Here is a 6250-nt window from a genome sequence, read left to right as displayed (position 1 = left end):
CCAAAGCAAAAAAAGAGTGTGCTTAAGAACCCTGGACACCTCTAATTGGGGACTTTAGCAAAGCTGAGTCACAATCTGAAAAAGTTCACCCAGTTATGTGTCTGTGGCATTTATGTATCCGGTGGTAATACTGGAAAACAAAGTGCTTAGGGCCACGGCCAAGACTCATAAAGAAGCTGTGTTCAAGAGTCATCATACTGAACTAGGAGAATCAATAACACTATCTGAACTCTGAGTTCCTATAGATGCCAATCATTCTGAACCTCAATGGATAAAGTGAGATGCCAAAACTATTCAAGAGGCAAAAAGCTATAAGTCCCGCTCATTTGATTGGAGCTATGTTTCATTGATAGTTTGGAATTTATAGTATATTCTCTTCTTTTTATCCTATTTGATTTTCAGTTGCTTGGGGACAAGCAACAATTTAAGTTTGGTGTTGTGATGAGCGGATAATTTATACGCTTTTTGGCATTGTTTTTAGTATGTTTTTAGTAGAATCTAGTTACTTTTAGGGATGTTTTCATTAGTTTTTATGTTAAATTCACATTTCTGGACTTTACTATGAGTTTGTGTGTTTTTCTGTGATTTCAGGTATTTTCTGGCTGAAATTGAGGGACTTGAGCAAAAATCAGATTCAGAGGTTGAAGAAGGACTGCTGATGCTGTTGGATTCTGACCTCCCTGCACTCAAAATGGATTTTCTGGAGCTACAGAACTCAAAATGGCGCTCTTCTAATTGCATTGGAAAGTAGACATCCAGGGCTTTCCAGCAATATATAATAGTTCATACTTTTCCCAAGTTTAGACGATGCAAACTGGTGTTCAACGCCAGCTCTCTGCCCAATTCTGGCGTCCAGCGCCAGAAACAAGTTGCAAAGTGGAGTTCAACGCCCAAACTGGCACAAAAGCTGGCGTTCAACTCCAAGAATGACCTCTCCACGTGTAGACTTCAGGCTCAGCCCAAGCACACACTTACTTCTGTAAACCCTAGTAGCTAGTTTATTATAAATAGGACCTTTTACTATTGTATTAGATATCTTTGGACGCCTGGTTCTTAGATCAGGGGGGGCTGGCCATTCGGCCATGCCTGGACCTTTCACTTATGTATTTTCAACGGTAGAGTTTTTGCACTCCATAGATTAAGGTGTGGAGCTCTGCTGTTCCTCAAAGGTTAATGCAAAGTACTACTGTTTTCTATTCAATTCATCTTATTTCGCTTCTAAGATATTCATTCGCACTTCAACCTGAATGTGATGAACGTGACAATCATCATCATTCCCTATGAACGCGTTCCTGACAACCACTTCCGTTCTGCATTAGATTGAATGAGTATCTCTTAGATCTCTTAATCAGAATCTTCGTGGTATAAGCTAGATTGATGGCGGCATTCATGAGAGTCCAGAAAGTCTAAACCTTGTCCGTGGTATTCCGAGTAGGACTCTGAGATTGAATGACTGTGACGAACTCCAAACTCGCGAGTGCTGGGCGTAGTGACAGACGCAAAAGGATAGTAAATTCTATTCCAGTATGATCGAGAACCTCCAAGATGATTAGCCATGTAGTGATAGCGCATCGGACCATTTTCACAGAGAGGAATAGGATGCAACCAACGACAAGGGTGATACCTCCAGACGATTAGCCGTGCTGTGACAGAGCATTTGGAACATTTTCCCAAGAGGATTGAAAGTAGCCAGTGGCACCGGTGACATCCTTACATAAAGCCAGCCATAGAAAGGAGTAAGACTGATTGGATGAAGACAGCAGAAAAGCAGAGGTTCAGAGGAATGATTGCATCTCCATACACTTATCTGAAATTCTCACCAATGATTTACATAAGTATTTCTATCCTTCTTTTATTACTTATTTTCGAAAACCCCATTACTATTTTATATCTGCCTGACTGAGATTTACAAGGTGACCATAGCTTGCTTCATACCAACAATCTCCGTGGGATTCGACCCTTACTCACGTAAGGTATTACTTGGACGACCCAGTGCACTTGCTGGTTAGTTATGCGAAGTTGTGAAGATATGTTTAGACCATGGTTCTGTGCATCCGTTTTTGGTGCCATCGCCAGGGAATCAATTTCGAACAATAATTCACAACCTGAGTAACAATTTCGCATACCAATGACTCCTTGCGGGAGAAAAATTTTACCCCGCAGGAGAAGGCCGACCAGCTAATCCCTGCTACTGATCCAGTGAAATTTGCAAACCGATACTGTGATCTGAAGTATCCGGTGTTTGCAAACTCCAGGAACCTATACCTGGAGAGAACTTTGAAGATCCCATAAGAACTCCAGCAATACACCTCTGACCAGATCAAACAAAGAGGCTGGTTCTTCCTGGAGAGAAACCTGACTGAGGTCAATGCATCTTGGGTTAGGGAATTCTACTGCAATTACTTCAAAACCTCCCTAGATGCAGTGAACCTTAAAGAAAAGCAAATTCTGGTCACTGAAGAGGCCATTGAAGATGTTCTGAAGCTTCTGCCTAAAACTGATCAGCTGGATGGTTATCAGAAAGCTGAGAAAGATATGCGCTTCATGAAGTTTGATTGGGATGCAGTCAAGGCCAGGATAGCCCTTGACCCGACCGTTCCTTGGATTATGGGTCAGAACACTACCATGCCAAAGGGAATCAAGCAACTTGAATGATGAGGCTCGGCTATGGCATCAGATACTTAGCAACTTCATTATGCCGAGTACTCACGAGACTGAGATACCAGCCGCTATGATCACCTTCCCATGGTGTGTGATGGAGGGTAAGGACCTGTACCTGCCACGCTTTATCCGGTACCACATGGCCAAGGTCCACGTCCAAGGCACTCTTCCCTTTCCTTATCTGGTTACACAGCTAGGCCGCCGAGCTGACGTGCCTTGGGAGGATGCTGATGAGAAGCCATCTGCTGCAGAATGCAAGAAAATTATCCCTCACAGCAGGAACTTTCTGACTTTGGGCTACAGACCTCCATTCCTCACAGCCCCTGGTGACACAGCCACACCATCTTCTGGCCCCTCTTCCTCTACAGCTACCCCTGCCACCACCACTGCACCTCCACCTGCCCCAGAGCCCATCTATCATCTAGTGCACCGCCTGTTTCGATGGCTTGACCAGATGGAGCGTCGCAACAAGCGACGCTATGAGCACCTGAAGCTGATGATACGATCTGGCGACATCCCCTCCGAGCCTGACACACCATCCGAGGCATCTGAGGAGGAGGCGAATGATCACGAGATAGAGATCCATCCCTAGAGCGAGGCTGCGCAGGCAGGCACAGAGCAGGCCGCATCACATCAGGAGGCTCCGCCTCAGATTCAGGCTGTAGACCCCGAGATCCCTATTCAGTCAGCACCTCCTCTGCAGCAGGCTGATCCTCCGACCGCCACCACAGAGACCTCAGCTACCCGCCCTTCCAGTGATGACACCCCTTCAAGCAGGGATGATACTTCATTTTAAGTGTGGGGAGGTCGCCATCTCTAGCGTACATTTTTTTGGTGAACCACTACATACTCTCTTTATTTTATTTTGCTATTTTTCTGTATTTTTCTCTTTATTTTTATTTTTATTTGCTCACTACTTATATATTGCTACTTTTATGTATTTTTACTCTATCTCTGCATTTTGTACTTTAGTTCATATTTTAGCCATTTAGTTTTAGTTGCAATTCTAACTTATTAGTTATAGAAATTGTGGATTAATTAGTATAGTTTACCCTTTTTTTAGCATAAGATAGCTTAGTTTAAATTGAAAAATATAAAAGGGGAGTAAACTAGGAACTTGAACATAATAGAAACAATCCACACAACTTGTATATATAGCATTACATGTTAGTTAGTTAACAACATTTCATCAAGGAGAAACACTAGAACTTTAAAGCCATTCAATATAAATTTTACATTGAGAATAATGGGAATTTTTAACTAAACCTGCATGACATACATAACTGATAAATGATTTTTGAGTTAGAGAACACACAGCCTGTGAGTTTTGAGCTTAATTGTATGGTTACATTCAAACCATAATTTTATTCCTGTGTGTTCCACCCTTCTTTTATATTCTGATGTTCTTTACTTTGTTTTAATCTATATGTCCAATTATAGAATAGAAATACATACCAAGAGAGTGATTGAGGCCATTATTTGATTTTAGCTCACTTATCCCAAAATAGCCTACCTTTTACATCACCCTTGTTAGCCCCCTTGAGCCTTTAAATCTCCTTTTATTCTATAAACCACATTACTAGCCTTAAGCAGAAAAATAAAATAAAAAATCCCAAGTTGAATCCTTGGTTAGCTTAAGATAGAAATTGTGTAGGGTTTACATGTGGGAAACCTATTGGGAACATGGATGATAAAAATAAAAAGGTAGAAAAGTTGAAAAGAATAAAATAATTCAAATAAAAATTTTGGGAAGCATGCTCATGTGAAATCAAAATAATTGAATTACCATGTGCATTAAAAAAAAGTGTTATTTTTCAATAGTTGAATAAAGGGGACACAAAAGAATTTCCCAAATGTGAAATAAAGCAATGCACATGGGATAAAAATAATAAATATTAAAACATGAGCATGTAACATCAAAAGTGGGAAATATAGGAGAATAGGTAAAAGAAGCTTTGCTTTACAAAGTATGTATGTTAGGTGAGATCTTAGACTAATTAAGGATTCACTTATTAGCTCACTTAGCCTTATACATATACCCTTACCTTTACCTTGGCCCCATTACAACCTTAACTAAAGACCTCATGATTTTTGGTATGTCTATATTCTATAATTGTTGATTGGTTAGATGAAGAACAAAGTTATAGAAAGTAAGAATAAAAAGAAGAATAGAGTGATTAACCCAATAAACACTGAGTGATTAGAGAGTAAACACAAAATCCAGTGAGGGTTCAATAGCTCATTAACATATATCTCTGCTTAAATTATTAATTATCTTGCAAGTTTATAAAACATTTTTTCTCTCCCATCTCAATTGTAAATGCACTTTATCACTATCTAAGGCTTGGCTATATATATATATATATATATGACTCCTTGAGAATGTGAATTAATTCAACTACATGCAAGCTTTATGTACAAGTGAATAAAAATTAGAATTGCATGATGCATCATTCATTTAGGTAGTTGCATTTAGATTAGATTGCATTGCAAGACATTCCACCACTTTAACCTTACCTTACTCTTTATCTTGGACTTAGCATGAGGACATGCTATTGTTTAAGTGTGGGGAGGTTGATAAACCCATATTTTTATGATATATTTTGTGCTTAGTTTGAGTGATTTATTCAATCCTTCACCCACTTATTCATATTAATTGCATGGTTTTACTTTCCCTTCCTTATTATGTGATGTATGTGAAAAATATGTTTCCTATGCTTTAAAATTAATTATTTTAATTACCTTTATTTCCATTCGATGCCGTGATTAGTGTGTTGAGTAGTTTCAGATCTTCTAAGGCAGGAATGACTCAAAGGATGGAAAGAAAACATACAAAATGGAAGGAAAACACAAAACGAAGTTTTTAGAGAAACCGGCATCCACGCGATCGCATGAGCGAGGACGCATGCCAAGCGCGAAGAAGCAGCGACGCGGTCGCATGACTGACGCGACCGCGCGCCTTAAGCAGAACACATATGACGCGGCCACATGACTGACGCGACCGCGTGGCAATGACAACTCTGAATGATGCGACCGCGTGACCCACGCGGACGCTTGACAGAGGCCACGCACCAGAAATTGCAGAAAATGCTCCCAGCGAATTCTGAAGCCCTTTTTGGCCCAAATCCAAGTCCAGAAGGCATAGACCAGAGGTTATGAAGTGGGGGAATGCATCCATTCAGAGGGAGACTCCACTTTAGTTAGTTTTTCCATGATTTAGATTTAGTTTTGAGAGAGGTTCTCTCCTCTCTCTTCTCTCTTTAGGATTAGGATTTAGAATTAGAATTTTTTTCGCTTTCAGGATTATCTCTTTATCAGGTTCAATATTCCCTTTTATTTATCTTTGCAATTTAATTTATGAATTCTTCCATGTTACAGATTACTCTTTTGAATTAATGTTATTTAAGGTATTTCTGTTTAATATTGCTTTCTTTTATTTACATTATTGTTATTCCCATCTGAAGATATTTTTATTTCAGTAGATTTACTTTTCTCCTTTTGGTCTTAGTTAAGAAATCAGTAACTCGGGAGTTATCAAACTCAAACATGATTGATAATTGTTATCTTGTTAGTTAAATTGAACTTCAAT

Source organism: Arachis ipaensis, chromosome B9 (genome assembly GCF_059453495.1).
Source record: "Arachis ipaensis isolate K30076 ecotype BB chromosome B9, ASM5945349v1, whole genome shotgun sequence".
NCBI classification, from domain to species: domain Eukaryota; kingdom Viridiplantae; phylum Streptophyta; class Magnoliopsida; order Fabales; family Fabaceae; genus Arachis; species Arachis ipaensis.
Note: the sequence above shows the minus strand (reverse complement) of the source record.